This window comes from Eleutherodactylus coqui, chromosome 2 (assembly GCF_035609145.1).
Source record: "Eleutherodactylus coqui strain aEleCoq1 chromosome 2, aEleCoq1.hap1, whole genome shotgun sequence".
NCBI classification, from domain to species: Eukaryota; Metazoa; Chordata; class Amphibia; order Anura; family Eleutherodactylidae; genus Eleutherodactylus; species Eleutherodactylus coqui.
In genome coordinates this window covers 163,020,222-163,039,552 of record NC_089838.1, presented here as the reverse complement: position 1 = coordinate 163,039,552, position 19,331 = coordinate 163,020,222, and the positions used below count along the sequence as shown (strand labels likewise).

At 46.5% G+C, this 19,331-nt stretch overlaps 1 protein-coding gene across 2 annotated transcripts in view; it reads right to left on the bottom strand.

Annotated features, from left to right (window-relative positions):
* The window catches only part of PLXNB2 (plexin B2), a 182,532-nt gene extending 171,866 nt beyond the window's left edge, over positions 1 to 10,666 (bottom strand). For both annotated transcript variants that reach the window (XM_066591865.1, XM_066591866.1), the window contains exon 1: positions 10,515 to 10,666. The gene's annotated coding sequence lies outside the window, so the exon portion shown is untranslated. The remainder of the gene's footprint in view (positions 1 to 10,514) is intronic.
* Between the last annotated feature and the right edge of the window lie 8,665 nt (positions 10,667 to 19,331).

Genomic DNA, 19,331 nt, shown 5'->3' with positions numbered 1-19,331 from the left:
TTAGACTTAATTTGAAGGTCCAAGATTTAAATCATGTCCTATGAGGAACGGGTAAAGGATCTGGGAATGTTTAGCTTGTAAAAAAGGCGGCTGAAAGGAGACTTAATAGCTGCCTACAAATATCTGAAGGGCTGTCACAGTGCAGAGGGATCAGCCCTATTCTCATTTGCACAAGGAAAGACTAGAAGCAATGGGATGAAACTGAAAGGGAGGAGACACAAATTAGATATTAGAAAAAAAACTTTCTGACAGTGAGGGTGATGAATGAGTGGAACAGGTTACCATGGGAGGTGGTGAGTTCTCCTTCAATGGAAGTGTTCAAATAAAGGCAGGAGAAATATCTGTCTGGGATGATTTAGTGAATCCTGCACTGAGCAGGGGGTTGGACCCAATGACCCTGGAGGTCCCTTCCAACTCTATCATTCTATAGACGGGTTCCCGCTGTCAGTCTGATAGCACCCTCAGTCAAGTGGATGGCCAAGAGCTTGGTTGCTGTCATATGTGCAGGTTTTGAAGCCAAAATCAGGAGTAGATCATAAAAGTAGTGAAAGCATAAAGGACAGACACTGTACTATTTTAATTCAATCCTGGTTTTAGCGTCAAAAAGTGTATTAAAAAAGCTGAACAAAACCTGCTTGTGGGATCGCATCCTAATTCAGCAAAAAAGGAGCAACAAGCCAACAACATTATGAAGTACAGCTATACACTGGACACATGCAAATCCTGGAGCTGAACATTACGATTAGAGATTGACTGTTTCAACTAATGTGTACTATTTTCATGTATTTTTCTCCAAAACAATCATGACTAATTGATGACAAGAAGTGATTCAAACTGAAAACAAACATTCACTCTGACAAGAACTTTGTTTTTTCTGAACTGGTATGCACAGCAAGGAGCAAAAAGCTTTTGGAATGCACACTATGTATTGATCCGGCCAGCCTCATACAATAGTAATGTGAATGCACTTAATTCACAGGACAATTAAACCTCGGGTTAAAAGGCTCCCACGGAGATGAACAAGTGCAAAGGTTTACAAATTATACTGTCAGGAAGCCAATAATGGATCACAAGGTGAATGCATCAAAACAAGGTTTCCTCGCAGATCAAAAATGAGCAACATTTGCAAATGCCCGATTCATATCCAGGATAATTGAGCATACAGAAGTGTAGGACAAGTGCTGAAAAGGAACCGTGCCAGCACAGAGCACTGTAGTATTCCTTTAGCTGCCTCTCAGACCACACACACCACTGAGCGCTGTGCATGAGGCTCTATGGTTCGCACTAGTCTGTACTAGGCAGTGCATGTGCAGCTGTCCGGTGTGCCATGTCCCTAGCGGAGGACCCACATAAGGGAGCAGGAGGGGCAGAGCTCCTCAAGAATGTGGTACTGAGAGTTCTTGAGCAACCCGCAGCCATCCCAGCGATTAGGTTTTACTGCAGATCCACACATGGAGTTAGCGCTTTTCAATGGTTGAGTCAATGCACAGAACTTGTTTTTAGATTTCTTTATTCTGCAGTCTATCCCATGACTATGGGGGCTGCCATCTTTCCTGAACTACATTTAACAGCATTTAGGAAATAGGCTTTATAGCAGCCTCAAAATTCACAGACAGAAACTGACCCGTTGACTTCTATGGGAGTCTTTTCTAGGCATGCCCTGTGACCTGTGCCGAGCATATGGGGTTGTTGCAGCTTATATTGTGTCTTCAACTCCATTTTCTTTGCATTTCTGATTTCCTGGGCACTTTAAATGTTTTTATTTCTTTTTTTGGATATATTGTGATTTTTTTTAAACCCCTTTTCTTTTAAGCCTTTTTTATATGCACATCCTATTTTCTTTTTTATGCATTTGCATTCTTGTTTGACGTGCAACAAATTGAGCTCCAATTAATTCATAGGCGGTGCCAGCTTTTTCTCTATTTGGCTGCATTCCCACACTGCAAAACTGCCCGCGGCAGAAATCCTGCTGGGCGGCAGCAGCCGATGGCTGTAGTTTTGCCGATAATGCTGAATACTATGTGAAATGACAACTTTAGGCAACACTGATACGTAGCTTAACTTCTGCAGTGGAAAATCCATTGTGTGTTTTGGTGCGGTCCCAAACCAAAATCGGCATGTTACATGAAGAATTCATCCCTCATTTAAAGAAGAGGTGAAATCCACGGTAAGAATCTGCAGGATAGATTTATTTTTCAGCAACGTGTGAACAGGATTTCTTCAGATCCCATCCACTTTACCCGTACATAGGGTGGGAATTTCACACCAATTTTTGCTGCAGTTTTACGCCAGAGCCAGACGTTGAACCAGCAGGCAAGGCAGAAGACCTACCTTTATATTTTCAATTCCTTTTGAATCCATTTCTGGCTTTCGCTCAAAAACCTGCATCAAAACCTGCCACAAGAACTGCGGTCTTTTTCAAGGGGTTCATTCACATTTGTTTTGCATGTGCATCTCGATTGCAAAGATACCTAAATAAATAACAGAACATGTTCTATTTTTCTGCGTACTTGTGCACCAAAGGTCCCCCCATAGAAGTTAATGGGGGTTGTGCAATACGCCAGGAAATGCGTGAAACACTGCATAATTCTGCTGTAAAAAGAACACATCTGGAACTAATTAACTATTTTAGTCAATTTTTAAAAAGCCACAAAGAAAAACGCCAAATAAAATAAGAGCAGTCATCATTCAAAAAACACGTGCTTGATCAGTCAGAAGGAAGCCTATGGGTAGTTTCACACACACAGGTTTTTGATGGTTTGTTTTTTGTTTTAAGCCAAAGCCAGATATGGATCCAGCAGTAAGGAGAAGTAAAACTTCTACTTTTATATTTCTCATTCCTTTTGAATCCACTTCGGGCTTTGGCTAAAACACATCAAAAACACCAGCCGGGGGAAAAAAAAAGTTGTAAATTTCCCTTAGGCTACCTACCCACGAGCGAGCATATTATTAGGCAGAGAAATTTAGCCCGATATCGCACTCACCAACGTGTGTTTTCAGGCCGATACAAGGTGTTTTTAGAGTCTCTCATCTTGAGTCTTTTTCTGGTGGGAAAAAAAAAAAAGCCTGCGAAGTCCCGTTTTTGGTTTTTTTCCCCTAATAAAGAAGCCTAAGGGAAAGCACCAGTAAATGGGGGCAAAAGCCAAACCGTGTTTTCATTGAGGTGAAAGGGAACTTTGCCTATAATACCAAACTGGACCAAAGCTGTCCGACTCAGGCAGTGCGGTCAGTAGTGCGCTGGTTCTGCACATAGCTGATCAATGGGGGTCCCAGGTGGCAGACCCCGCTGATCTACTATCAATGGCCTAGCCAAGAACATGCCCTCAAGTGTTTATAGCTAAACCACTCCTTTAACATAAATCCCATCCAACCCTTTAGATTACAACAGTGCCAATATCAGTTTAGAAATGTAGACATACCTTAAATGTTAGATTATACACCTTAAATACAGAATTATTCATGAAGCAGAAAGAAGGGCCAGGTTGACCCTCCAGGCGGAACAAAAACGTACTCTGAAATGCCCATGTCAGAGGTTCTGTGACTGCAAAGATGAAGCAGCGGTCATATATAATGCATACAACGCGGAGCACCAAGACTCACAGACCACATTGTGCTTCAACTAAACTACCAGGTAAAACAGAGAGCCACAGAACACCCAGCACTCCATGCTGCAATAAAACTTAGGTTTTAGGGTGAGGTGTGCCGCCCATCGCCATGTACTGTCTTGGCGTGTACGTGAGCGCAATACTTGCCAAGATGGAACACGCTGAGATTTTCTTTTCATGACAGTGATAACATGGTCGCCTACGGGTGATCCATACAGCGTATTCCGCGCGGAATACGGTATACTGGCGCGCTAATGTGAGTCCGGCTTTAATCTGTATGTATACAAACTATTTTCATGTGTGATTCCTATTTGCTACGAGATGCACAGAAACTGCGTGTGAAAAGAAGCCATTAATGTCAAGTGATTTTTCTCTCGCAGCACAGAGACACAGGGACAAGTGTCGGGCACTGATGCCCACCACTCGTCCAGTGTAAATGGGCCTTTAGGCTGGTTCACTCACATTTGTGTGTAAAAAATATGTAATACATGAGAGCAAAAAAAGGACGCAGCATGTTCTATTTTGCTGCGTATTACGAACGAGAGCACCCATTGTTCTCTATGGACACAATCGATGCCACCCATATGCATTGCGTATGTGCGTTATAATATTGCTGCCATGTGCGGCGATAGGCTGGCTCACCGGCAAAACACATTTTACGCACCCAGCTGTGTGAGCCCGGCCTAAATCATATTTGAAGTGGCTGCGACTAGGGGTCTCTGCAATCCACTGTCCGTTAGCTACAGAGCTTCTTAGTAACAAGGACATTTCCTTAGCAATAGGCCCCCTGCACACGGGCGGAAATTCTGCGGCGGGATTTCCCACAGAATTTCCGCCCGTGCCCGCCTGCATAGGAATGCACACAACTGCGAATTGTTCGCAGAAAAACGCATGCGCAGGCTGGGCGGCAGCCGGCATATCACAGAGCTTCGGAGACGCAGTAGCAGGTGAGCCGCACTGGCCTCTGCAGGCGGCCATAGAGGGGAGCCATTTTCGCAGTGGTGATCCCTTACACTCAGAGGCTGCAGGCGGATAGATCTGCAGACACTGATAATCTCCTGGGTGTGTACACATCATACTGGGTTTACTCACCATTAAGCCAAAGAGCCTGTACTGTCCTTGGAGAGCAGAGGGACAAGCATTCAGATGCTACCCCCTTACTGACTGGACCACAGATTGCATTGCAGCATGGAAAGTCAGGGCAAGGAAGTGCAGGGCAGTGGACTACTGGCAGAATGTTAGGCTTGCTACACACACCCTGCATGAAAGTGGATTGCAAACAGCAGGGCAACTGAAAAATAGGGCAAACCATCGGAAAATCAGAAATAGCAGCAAATGAGAGGTTAAGAAAAACTCAGGAAAGCTATAATAAACTAATCTGTGTTTGACAAATCCTTATTAAATACTGCCTGGCACACGTATGCTTTACTAAGTATTTCATACCATACCCTAACAAGTAGTAAATTAAACTGATAATGATTAACAGATTCAGGCTGCTGTCACACCTGCGTTACGGCTCAGTTCAGGGTTTCAGTCTCTCTGCTCTACTGTTGGAGAAGAGAAACTGAAATTAAAAAATAAATTTTAAAAAAAAATTGTTCCTTCCCCCATTAATTTCAATGAGTTTTCAAAAAAAATGGGAGCAAAACGGAAAGGCTTCAGTTTTCTTCCATTCCATCAGGTTTCCGGGTTTGTTTTTTTTTAAGGAAAAATAGCGCAGTCTACAGCATCATTCTTGTGTAAAAAAATTGAATGGAAGCAAACAGCGGCTTTTCTGTTTGCTTTGCGTTTTTTGTTTGTTTTTTTTGAAACACCATTGAAATTAATGGGAAATAACTGATCCGTCTTATCTCAGTTCTCCTCAAAACCAGTAGAGAGACAGAAAGCAAAACTCCAAAGGAATGAGGAGCTGGAATCTTGTACAAACGAGTGGCTTGCTTTATTCACATATGTGCCATATGAAACAGGATAAAAATCAAAAAGAGAATGCTTTTCCAACCCTAAACCGATTCTTTTTACCCGGAGAGACAGAAACCCTGAATGGAACCCTTAGGCCTTATGCACACGGGCGTGATGGGCTCCACAAGCGGAATACCGCAGCAGAGTCCGTCATGGCGCCCCCTTCCCAAAGACCCCATACTTCCCTCCAGATCCGGTGCGCGAAGTCCCGCATGACACTCCAGCGCACATGCGCAGTACAGCGCACGACCTGCCGGCAGCGTCATACATATGCCCCGCCGGCGGGGCGCGTATTCATGCTATACTTCTGCTGTAGCACAGTGGAAGTATAGTGTGACAGGCGGCTTCTATTGACTATAATGGAAGCCATCTGTGCGTATACCTGTGGCAAAAAGGACATGCTGCGAAATTCCGCAGCATGTACACTGAGCTATTAGGTTCAATAGAACCTAATGGCTGCAATGAAACACCGCGTATTTCCGATATTGGCCGATAAAAACAAAACAAGTTACACGAGATTTGTGCATTCCGAGACGCACGAATATGAGGTAACACCTTGCCTATTCTTTTCAATGGGGCCGGGAAAAACATTGCACGACGTGCATGCGATGCGAAGTTTACCATTGAAAACAATAGGAAACACTTGCTGCGCTGGAGGATTCCTACCTGCCTGAGGTGATGGGAGGCGTTTTTGACACGAATACCTCACATCCACCGGGAAAATTGCACGTTCCTGAGCTTAATATCAGGACAAGTTTCATGGCCCCATATCGCACTTGCCCTTCTGAAATTAGCCTAATGCAGGTGTGAAAGCAGGCTTAATTATCATTTAAACATGGATTGTGGTTAGTATATTTACAGTGTAATCGTAATTTATCCCACAGTAACAAGAGCTCACAACAAGACATTCAGCAGCAGATAAGATTAGAGTATTTTATAAATACTGATCTACTGGATCATTTTAACCATTTCATCTCTCAAAACATTTATTCTAATTAAATTAAATGAATGAAATAAGAATCTCAGAGAGGCAGAATTCTTGATTTTATGAGAATCGCATTTTGGAAACACACAGCAACCACCAGACATGAGTGAATTCCTCGCAGCACGGCCCTGGCTGCATGCATATTATATGACAGCCTTCTCAAGATGTGGTCAAAGCCTTTGTGGGAAGAAAGAACTGCAGCTTTACTGAGACCACCATAGAGCGGCTGAAATCTGGTTTTAATCTGGAGCCTTCATTCCTAGGGATGCAAAGCTCCGCGGCGTTGGACGTTCTGCTTATCTTTTTAGCTGGAACCACCATTAAAAGTTTTTCACAATTTTTGCATCTTATCATCAGTGCGCTGTCATCATTGTGCATCTCAGCAGCATTGTGCTTACTGCTCACAGAGGCGCTAGGCACAACCACATCAAATCCCATCACAAGAAACCGCAAAACACATTCTTTTTGTACAACCCGGTTGTAATGTAAGGGTGGTTTCACACCTGCACTTGGGGTTACACTCTCCTGCTTCATTCTGGAAGCAGGAAGGTTAGTCCCCATGGACGGAACCAAACAGGCCCAGCTTTTGGATGGCATTTAGAGCAGGATCTGTGACGGAATCTCCAAGGTTCCAACACAAATGTGAAACCAGCCTAAATTGTTCCAGCACTGGCACTGCTTACTTCACCAACAGTAAGGCTGCCTGCAGACGGGCGGAAATCCCGCAGCGGGATTTCCGCCGCTCAAAGCCTGCATAGGAGTGCATTACAATACGCACTCCTATGCAGACGGCCACGGTTTGGCCGCGCGAAATGTCGCACGGCAAACAAACCGCGGCATGTCCTATTTTTGTGCGGGGCTCGCAGGGCCTCGCACAGATACGTCACTCACCCGGCCGCCGGCTCCAGTCTACGCATGCGCCGGCTGCCCGGCAGCTGGCACATGAAAGAGCCGGGGCCGCCGGGCGCGGGTGAGTACGCGCTCGTCTCTGCAGGCGCTCGGGTTGGGTGCCGCAGCGAGAATTCTCGCCGCCGGATCCGTCCCGCTCGTCTGCAGGCGGCCTAAGGCTGAAGCAGTGTACATTTACCTCTTCTCAAGCTACAAACTTCAAAAATTCCAAAATACATAACACATTATCTTCATCGGTAAGGCCTCCTGCTCACGGGCAGATTTGTGCTGTGGAATCCGCAGCGGGCGTCCGCTTCGTGGATCCGCAGCAAATTCCACCCACACAATGATATAGGAAATCAATTCTTCCTGCACACTCGCGGAAACAAATTGTGGTTTCCACAAGCAGACTAAAAATTGCAGCATGCTCCTTTTTTGCACAGATTCCGCACGGACAACTTCCATTCCAAGTCAATGAAATCCGTCTGATCCGCGGTGCTTCCGCAATTGACATTGCAGAAAGGTCAAGGATTCAGCGCCATTACTAGGTGATGGCGTGGGAAAAGCAGGAGTTAGAAATAAATCAAATCTGTACTGCGCTTGTCCGACGGTGAGCCGTGCGAACCATCCGCAGTATAGATGAAGACGAAAGTAACCAGGTACGCACGGACATCGCTGCTCCCAGGGCCGGATCCCGCCTGCAGGAGGCCTTAGCAAGTAGTATTTACCCCGTCAAACAGTAGCAACTGAGGAGAAAAGGCGGCTCCTTAAAAAACACTTCTGTAATCCAGAAAGAAGGGTCTTTCAAAACGCGTCTGCCCGTAGACATGGCGTTACACGGTACCTACCATTTGTAGTGTTACGGATTTTTTAGAATAAAAGGTGTCTTTAAGGAGCCAGCTTTTCTGCTTTGTTGTTACAAAGTTTAAAACTTGGGGTGGTTAGTCACACTTCAACTATGGTATAAAACCAAGAGCAAACGTGTAAACAAATCAGATACAGATGTCCTTTCCCCAACCCTCCAAAACAAACACTGCAACAAATACACAACATCACATTGTTAAAAAAAAATGTGTTGCGAAATCCTGTTCTTTTTAGGTGCCCATAAACATTCAATCAGGACTAACCACACTGTCTTTTGCACCATCAGATGTGTGTCCCGGCCTGACCGCGGGTCTCCAGACATGAACTTGGAGCACCATACGTGCAGTTTTTCACTCTGTGTACATACCGAACGGCTATTGCCCCAAACCCCTGTTTCAAGCAATAAACACCCCGTGTAAAAGGTACCATAAGGTTGAAGAAAATAGTTTCCCAAACATAGTAAATGTTTGCCAGGTGACGTTTAATGAACGACCTTTTCAGCTGATCGATGACACAACTTATCATCCGGAAAGACACCCCGCAGCATCGCCGTGCGGGAAAACATCGCTCATGCCTAGGACTCCATTCAAAAGAATACAGTTCACATTCACACAAGTTTTGTTAGTATCCCAACACACAAAGCACACCCCAGATTCACGCTCATGTGCGTATAGCCTACGGGTGTGACTTCACCCCTTAAAAAATTAGAATTCAACTGAACGGGTGAAGTTTGTGGCAAATCTGGACCAAACTCCATACTGAATCAGCAACATGTGAACGCACCTTAAACCTGCTGCTGCCTGATACTTCTGGTTGCAGCTTATCTCCCAGAGATCAGACATCAAAACTCAAGGTTTCCAATCCTTTCCTCCCCGACCCCTGCAACATTATCTGTCAAGGAAGAGTCAGGAAGCTCTGTACGCAGGATAGTCAGGTGGTCCTGCCAAAAATGCAGCTTTGGATGACTTATGTAATGTATATGGAGCAGTGAGGAGTAGAGGGGTGTCCAGGGTGGGGGAGCAGAGAGGAGTAGAGGGGTGTTCAGGGTGGGGGAGCAGAGAGGAGTAGAGGGGTGTTCAGGGTGGGGGAGCAGAGAGGAGTAGAGGGGTGTTCAGGGTGGGGGAGCAGAGAGGAGTAGAGGGGTGTTCAGGGTGGGGGAGCAGAGAGGAGTAGAGGGGTGTTCAGGGTGGGGGAGCACTACAGTTTACAAGTTCTAGAATGCAGAACATTCTCTTAGTAAAACACCCTACACAACCTGACACTATCAGTGTATGCCCTTCATTCCGTATACCAGTATGCCCCTCGATCTGGGAGCTCCTTATCACAATATGCCCACTCATAGGATTTGAAATGCTATTATATGAGTAATTGAACTGAAGTTTCAGTAAATAAAGATTCCTCCATCTGACATTTATAATCATGCCCCCTCCCATATTAACAAGTTCAGTTTACAATTAACTACATGTTAGAGAAGGTTCTGCCAGCTTCTAGTAGAACACCCCACAACCTGCCACTACCAGTCTGTGCCCCTCAATCCTCTTCACACCGTATAACAGTGAGACCCTCAATCTGAGAGCCCCTGATCACAATAAGCCCCCTTACAGTATTTGGATTATATGAGTAATTGGAATTTCAGTTAAAAAACTACTAAAGGTTCCTCCATCTGACAGCACTTAGAATCGTGTCCCCTCCCATGTTAACCACAAGCCCCCTGGCACCGAGACCCCTGGTAACAACATGCCTGGTCATTCGGTGGCACCTACTGTGTAACAAGATGCCCTAAGGTCACCGTGCCAGCCATTAATGCCCGCACACCAGTCCGATCATTGATGAGTAATGAAACCTTTTAAATCAACTCCACAGAAAATGTATCCAATGCTGTAAAGTTCCAGAGTTCCAATGGCATCGGCGGGCGACGAGCCGTGACAATGCCGGCCGCCGGCGGGGAGCAGCGCAACTTGTAGATGGCCGAGGAGCCCGGCACTGCTCCCAGCAGACACCTCCGGATACCACCGTGCGGTCTAACCACCGGCGGCAGGTAAGTAGTCACCAACCACAAGGGGAAGTTACCAACCGCAAGTTAGCGCCCACCTCCCCTCAGTCAGCGCCCGCGGCGGCTCCACACAGCGCTAAGTTCACGTCAAAGTGCAGGCGGGGAAGCCTTGGCGCCCACCTCCCCGCCAACAGGTGACCCCAGAACCGCCAGCACTCACCCGCCGTACAGTCCGTCAGCCGGCGGCGCCCATAGCTGTGCGGAGAGCGGCTGCCGTCTTGTGAATGAGCAGACACACCTGTGGGCGATGCACACATCCGCTCCCCAGCACAATACCAGACAGGAAACAGAAAAAAAAACAGCGGAGAAAGGAGAGAGGGAGCGAGGGAGAGCGAGGGCGAGCCGGTCCTCCTCCTCCCTCACAGGCTCGGGTTACAGCCTGGCCGTGCGGAGGAATGGCGGGGGGCGGGAAGGAGAGCGCCCTCCGCACCAATCACGGGGATCGGGCACAAAGGCGCTGCGTTACCGCGCTGAGTGGGCTGTGGCGCTGCCATGTCCTCTCAGGGTCACAGCGGCTGGGCAGCCTGTACCTACATCACAGCACCATGTCCGTCCCCGGGGACAGGGATGGGCCTCTCACACAAAAATGGCCAGTTCTGGTTTTCTACACTATTTAGTCTACATCTTTTGCACTTTACAATAAGGGATTTGGGTACATGGAGACTTCTGTAAGGCGGCGCAGACCACAGGAATCCCCTGCGTGGCATGGCAGTGAGGCAGACTAGAGGAATCCCCTGCTTGGCATGGCAGTGAGGCAGACTAGAGGAATCCCCTGCGTGGCATGGCAGTGAGGCAGACCACAGGAATGCCCTGCGTGGCATGGCAGTGAGGCAGACCACAGGAATGCCCTGCGTGGCATGGCAGTGAGGCAGACCACAGGAATCCCCTGCGTGGCATGGCAGTGAGGCAGACCACAGGAATCCCCTGCGTGGCATGGCAGTGAGGCAGACTAGAGGAATCCCCTGCGTGGCATGGCAGTGAGGCAGACTAGAGGAATCCCCTGCTTGGCATGGCAGTGAGGCAGACTAGAGGAATCCCCTGCGTGGCATGGCAGTGAGGCAGACCACAGGAATGCCCTGCGTGGCATGGCAGTGAGGCAGACCACAGGAATGCCCTGCGTGGCATGGCAGTGAGGCAGACCACAGGAATCCCCTGCGTGGCATGGCAGTGAGGCAGACCAGAGGAATCCCCTGCGTGGCATGGCAGTGAGGCAGACCAGAGGAATCCCCTGCGTGGCATGGCAGTGAGGCAGACCAGAGGAATCCCCTGCGTGGCATGGCAGTGAGGCAGACCAGAGGAATCCCCTGCGTGGCATGGCAGTGAGGCAGACCAGAGGAATCCCCTGCGTGGCATGGCAGTGAGGCAGGCCACAGGAATCCCCTACCTGGCAGTGAGTGGCTCCGCCGGCCGCAGCTGTCACCGCAGGGATAAAATTGGAACGTCATGTTGCGACAAGTCTCCCTGTCCCCGCTTCCCGTTCCCCAAACATAGCTGGAAAATGGAACCCCCAGCACAGATGTGAAAGCTGCCCTAGGGCTCCTGTCCACGGGCGATAGTGCATTGCGGTGATAATCCGTCCGCAAGTAACGCAGTGCACGCTCTCCGTAGCGTTGCTATGGAAAGCGCAGCCCCCTGTCCACGAGCGGACAATCATAGCCATTCTCTGCTCGCAGGATTCATATCGCAGCATGGCGCGTTTCTCCGCGGTGAGCTCATCTGTCAGATAGGCTTACTGTTAACACCTCTCAGCGCTCCCCCGCGGCGGAATATCGCTGGTGATATTCCGTCCCGACCGTGGACAGGGGGCCTTAGGCTGGTTCACACAGGGCACAGTTGCCGCGGAATGCCTGTGCGGACCTTCTGCACGGAAATTCCGCCTGTGTTTTTAATCCCAGGACTAGCCAGCAAAGTGGACGAGATTTGCAAAAACCTCGTCCACACACTGCGGCCAAACCGCGCTGAAATTGACACGCGGCGCGGAATTCAAATCCGCAGCATGTGAATTCTATCCCCGTTTACAAGAAAAACCAGAAAAAGATAGGGCATGCCGCGGTTTAATTTTCTTGTATACAATCGCAATTGTGAAGGACGCCATTAAAAATCCTTGGTTTCATAATTCAGCGTTTTTGCTTACTCTCGCATCGCTCACAGAAGCACAATTTTACAGGCATAGATCTGCAATTTATTGTTTTAAAAACAAAAAATCGTACGGTAAGAGAGTGCGTGAAAACACAGAATTATGAAACCCAGGCTTTTCCATGGTTTCATTCCCACCTGCAATGTTTTCTCTTATGCGATGTTGCGAGATTCAGAAATCGCTGCCTGCCCTATTTTCTCCATTTTGCTCTCCTTTATCGCCCCTGTTTCCCTATGGCGCCTCCATTATATCGCATCGCAAAGCACAAGCTTGCAATGCGATACATTAGAAACTCCGATTGGTGTCAGTCCTGCAAGGAAATCGCACGCGGCAGCAATGCAAGGTTATGTTACAGGGAAAGCATCGCTGAGAGGTCTCGTGAACAAAAATGCCATTTTGGCGTAATATTGCGATCACCAGAGTGAAGGAGCCCTTCAGTATACTTTACCCGTGGATGTGAGGCAATTTCCAGGCAAAAATGCGAAGCACACTACAAGCAGCAGGGCAGATTTATTATTGACCCCATGGCCCCTGTTACCCCACCCATGGTAGCCAGAGACCAACTATTTGCCTCCAATGGCCTAATAGGTCTTATTGTCAGGTAGAGAAGGTGACTATTAGGGCTTATTCAGACGACCGTATATCGGCCAGGTATTCACGCCCAGCTGATATACTGCGTCTCTCTCTGCAGGGGGTGGAGGCTGGAAGAGCCGGGAGCAGTGCTCTGAGCTCCCGCCCCCTCTCCACTATTTGCAATGAGAGGATGGAGGTATCCGCCCCGTCCCCATCCCCTTATTGCAAATAATGCAGAGGGGTGGAGAGTTGGCGGAAAGGGGGCGGAAGCTCAGAGCACTGCTCCCGCCTCTTCCAGCCTCCTCCCCCTGCAGAGAGGGATGCCGTATATCGTCTGGGCGTGAATACGCGGCCGATATACGGTCGTCTGAATAAGCCCTTAGACTACTGGAGGTGCAGTTTAATATCTAAGCAATCAAACGATCGCATCTTCAAGTCCCCTTGTAATCTAAAAATGTTTCTATGTAAATATAAAAATCTGGCACAAATCAGTAATAAAAATTGCTATTTTTCCAATAAAGCATGAGTTACTATGGGAAAAACATTTTTTAAAAACCCTACAAATTTGGTATTGGCATGTTTTTAACAGCCGCTATTGTAAAGTAATCATGTTATCTAATCCATATGTTGCACACTGTTTTTTTTTTACAAATTCTGAGAATTGCTGGTGTTGATCATCCCACCTCACTCAAGTGGAAGGCTCTCCAGGATGGTGCAAATGAAAGTATTAACAGATCATGCAACAAAGAAGCACTCGCACAGCTTTGTAGGCGGGGACGTAAAACAAGTTATGTCTCTCTGAATGTGACGATACACAAAAACTTTTATTTCCTCCTATGAAAAATGCTTTTATTGTACAAAAGCACAAATAAAAAGTATACAAATTTGGTATTGCTGAATAAGGTTAACATGTCAATATACAGAATGGTGAACAGCATATATAAAAAAATCATATATAGTCTCGGAGTTGGGCTTCCAAAACATGGAAAAAAACTGATCAAAAAGTCATCTGTACCCCAAAATGGTACTAATGAAAGCATAAGTATTTCTCCAAAAAAACAAGCCCTCACATTAGCTCGGTGCCCATTATATGATCTGCAGCAGCTGCCACATCTCGTTAGCTTTCTGATCCCCATAGGGTGTGTATGGTTGGTCCACCTCTTATAGGGCCAGCAAGTGCACACAGCCTATCTAGACAAGTCTCTGGCTAACTAAAGGCCCATTTACACTAGACGATTATCACAAAAAGTTCGCTAATCGGCGACCGTTTTAGTGATAATCGGTGCATGTAAATGGGCGCGGGACTGTCGTTTGAGCGATCTTTGAGCTATTATCTGCACGTGTAAATGGGCCTTAAGACATCCTCTGGCTAACTAACCGGTGCCTGAGCAATTAGTCTACCAGTGTGCAAAAGGTGTTAGACTGTTTTCTGTCTGTTTTCTAGGTTTTGATCCATATCCGTCTCATCCAGCTTTTCTTGATTTCTCAACTTCCGACCTTGGCTTATTTATTGACTGCGATGTCTCTGCCTGCCCTGACTCTTGGCCTGCTTCTCGACTATGCAAGAAATCCACCTGTCCTGACCTCAGCTGTGTCTACACCCCGTGGTACCATGTTACAGTAAACCTGACCATGTTGCATCAGCTGCTTCTTAACGTAACAATCTGGGGTTTCCCGTAGCAAAGACCAGATCCCGACTGGTGGGGTTAAAGGGGGAAAACAGGGGATCCCCATGTGCAGACATGAGATCTAGCCATAGGTCATACAGGTTTAGAGACACAGCGAATCCGTGTCTGCTGTCATGAAAATATACTGTACATCACAGATAACTTTGTTTTCAGCATCATCACAGAAATGAATATGACTTTTTTGAAAACTCATTGCAACCCAACAGATCTCCAGATCTCAGATCGTTGCAGAGGAAAGACTGAAGCTGGTTTCACGCACAGCATTTTGCAGAAAAACGCCACATGTCCATGGAGTTTTTTTCAAAATGCAACATGCTTTAAAGGGGTTGTCCCGAGGCAAAACATCAAAATTTTAAATTAGCCCATTCCCCCTGTCACCCCCCAGCATAAAATAGCAATTTAAAGCGGTTTTTAAACCGCTTGCTACTCACCGATCTGACGAAATATGAATTTATAAAATTCTTCTCCCAGTCCTTTCCCAGGGATGCACCGCGGTTTTCTCCCATGGTGCACCGCGGGTCTTCTCCCATGGTGCACCATGGGCTCTGTGCGGTCCATTGCCGATTCCAGCCTCCTGATTGGCTGGAATCGGCACACGTGACGGGGCGGAGCTACGATGACGATGCGGTGACCAGCTCTCCGGCACGCATATTAGCTGTTTACGCTTAGGTTAAGCAGCGCTGCTGATTAGAGCCACCTGATTGGCTCTTCGGCACCACGTGACTACACAGCATGCACGCGCATTGCCTTCAGCAGCCGTGCACTACACACTACAGTTAAGCAGACGTGCACGACACACTACACTTAAGCAGCATGGGGTTAGGTTTAGGGTTAGGCTTTAGGGTTAGGTTTAGGGTTACGTTTAGGGTTAGGTGTAGGGTTAGTTTTAGTGTTTAGGGTTAGTGTTTAGGGATAGGTTTAGGGTTAGGGTTGGGGTTAGGTTTAGGTAATCCTAACCCTAAACCTAACCCCATGCTGCTTAAGTGTAGTGTGTAGTTCACGTCTGCTTAACTGTAGTGTGTAGTGCGCGGCTGCTGAAGGCAATGCGCGTGCACGCTGTGTAGTCACGTGGTGCCGAAGAGCCAATCAGGTGGCTCTAATCAGCAGCGCTGCTTAACCTAAGCGTTAACTGCTAATATGCCTCCGGCACGAGCGGCCCCATTCACCAGGCAGAAGCACGGACTGCGCAAGCGCGTCTAAAAACGCCAGAAGACATCGGAATTAGACGGAGCCATGGAGACAGGGACTCTAGCAACGGAGCAGGTAAGTGAATAACTTCTGTATGGCTCATATTTAATGCACGATGTACATTACAAAGTGCATTAATATGGCCATACAGAAGTGTATAACCCCACTTGCTGCCGCGAGACAACCCCTTTAATTTACTCCAGAATTTTCTAATACATTTCCCAAAAATGCATGTATGTATAAAAAAGCCACCAAAACAACCCAAAAAGATTCATAGAAGTTGTTTTAAGCAAAAAAAAGCCACAAAAGAGCTATAACCCTGATTAAGCAAGGCAGATGTTTTGTACGCAAGATACACCACATTTTTTTAAGAAGCGCAGGCTTTTTTAGTAAATTTGGGGCATATTACAATAGCCCATATGTTATAAATCAAATCCACGTCAGCAATAGACTGGCGTGATTTATGCATTAATTTACGTCAGTTCCATGAGTAAATCATAGTACATGCATCAGGCTGATGCAAGCCATACCACCTTTTTTTGTGGTGTACAAGCCTAAAAAGTTGCAAATTTAAGTGCTTTGAGAAATTGGGACCTGTGTATCAAAGAAGCCCTATGGGCAGAGGTCGCACTGCATATTTTCTATTATTCATCTCTAAATTATTGAGTATTTTTATGTCAAGGAGGAATACACAATTTGCAGTAATTCACATTAACCCCTTAAGGACCAGGCTGTTTATTACCTGAAAGGGGTTTTGTCATAAAAAAAAAAATCTATACTTACCTTTTCCTTCCCTGTCAGTTTCCGTAGCACATCTTCTCCTAGTTGAGCTTCTGCAATGCCCTGGGGTCACCTCACCGTACTCTGGGCCCAGCTTGATATGAAGGCTGCATTTCTCAAATTCCTTCCGGCCGGGTCAGTGAAGATCATATCCCTTTGCTGTAGCTTCACTGCCTAGGAAGGAATTGTAATCTATTTCAGAGACAGCTCGCACGAGCAATCTCTGAAGAATATGGCCTGTGAGCTATGACGTAACGTACATTGGTTGGCAGGCAGAAGACTGCCAACCAATGTGCGTAACCTCACAGGAAGGAGATGAATCAGGCAGCTCAAGATGAAGTGACCCCCCCCGGACTGCAGGAGACAGGAGAAGATGGGGGAGGTGAAGATCTGGTAAGTAAACTGACGGTGGAGGAATAGATAAGTATAGAATTTTCTGTTTTTAGTGACAGAACCCCTTTAAGGGCTTATTTACATAAGTGTATATTGGCCGGCGTTTTTACGGCCGGCCGATATACGCTTCCTTTTAAGCAGTCCCTCCCCTCCCATTACAAACACTGGAGTAGAGGAGAGAGGCAGAGAGCCAATGAGGTGGAGTGAAGGGGGGAACTGCTGAGATGGAAGCGTATATCGACCGGCCGTGAAAACGATGGCCGATATACGCCCGTGTAAATAAGCCCTAAGGACCAGACACTTTTTAGGGATTTTATCCATGTGGTAGTTTTACTGCCTTATTTGTTTCATTTAGCAACCAAAATTATTTTTGCTACATTTTTTATTCCTGTGACATATAGGGCTTTTTTAAAAATATCTTTTTCACTGACTTTTTCCCCCATTTTTTAATTTAATGGGGGTAAAAAGCTGATAAAAAAATTATTTTTTTAAAATTGCCAGTAATTTTTTTTGTAATTAGTATATTTACGATAAAATAAAGTATAGGGACGGGTTCCTCATTTTGTTTTATAATATGTATGGTTTTGGATTACAAGGCACAGATAGCGACGGTTTTGGTTGGCGTCAGTTTTGGGTTATTTTCTTTCTTATGTATATATTGCTGTTTTTTAGTCTGTAATTTTTTTAAGGTAGGTATGTAAATATGATTTTTATTATCTATGTCCCCCATGACATCATATAAGACCTCTTTGGAACATTCACATGTTTTTTTTTTTATTTGATACTTTCCAACTTTAGCTGGGGCATCCATAGGAGCCCCAGTTACAGCAGAAAACATCCCCTGTAGTGACAATAGTCACTGGCAGAGCTGATCAGGGTCCACTATGACCCTGCAGCTCTGCTGTAGCAGGGAATCCCGGCGGTCACGTGACCCCTGGGCTCGCGTAATAGAAGAAACACTTCTGCTTTCGCTTTAGTACATATCGCTCATTGAGCCATGTATACTGAAGAAAGAAGGAGGCAGAAAGGGTTAAAACCCACTGACAACCCGACCTGCTTCTGATTGATTGCAGAACAGGAGGCTTTAATCCCTGGGACCATTTTGCGTACAGCTGGGCTTTAAGCCCGGGACCAAGCGCCGTATATTTACAGTGCCTGGGCTTTAACGGGTTAACAATACATATGCATATATGTCGTTAAAAAGGAAACTTTCCTATAACTTTTAACAATGCTTCTTTCATTAAGGCCCAATGCACACGGGTACATTAGCACTGCGGGATCCAAAACAGGCGTTCGCCTCCGAATCCCGCAGCAAATACTGCCAAAGACATGCTATGCAAAATGCTTTTTCATGCCCACAAGCGGAAATCAACTGAGATTTTCCGCTCGTGGGGGGAAAATCGCAGTGTGTCCTACTGCGAGCCTCAAATGAACGTCTTCCATTGCAGTCAATAGAAGCCGTCCGTCCCGCGGCGATTTGCCGCGTATACGCATCATCGACGGTGCGTCATTCTCTGCACTGTACATGTGCGACAACGCGCCAGCTGGCACATCCATAGCACAGAGCAGAAGACAACTGACAGGTAAGCGGAGGTCTCCACCGGGACACAGGGTCTGATTCTGCTGCGAGATCTCGCAGTCGGAATCTGACCCGGCAGTGGGCATTCGGCCTAATACAAAATTCTAAGCCTATTTCACATTGTATACTGAATATATGACTGTGACATCACAAAGTTTATCAAAAAGATGTGTGAAGTGACTGTAGCTTAAAGCAGAAAAAAGCACTTGCCACAGTTGGTTGTACATAGCAGTAATGCTACCATTTTTCCCCTATACAATAATATGCCCCCATGTACTACTACTACTAATAATCTTTATTTACATAGCGTCAAGATATTCCTCAGCACTTACAAGATAGGGGGAATAAAAACAAAACCACGGTTACATGTAGTAAACAATTGATGGAAACAGTAGGGGTGAGAGTCCTGCTGCAACGAGCTTACAAACTACAAATAATGGCGTGATACAGAAGGTAAAGGGTTTGGAGATGTGCACTGTATGGCGAGGTGGAGAGTGAGTGATGCTATACACATAGACAATGGTCAAATTGGTCCGTATAGTGGCTGAATCGGTATGACTGCAGGTGCCAGTTGATTATGGCTAGCAAGGATTGCAGTTAGTAGGACAGGAAGCATGTTATCAGGCGGAGTAAAGAGGG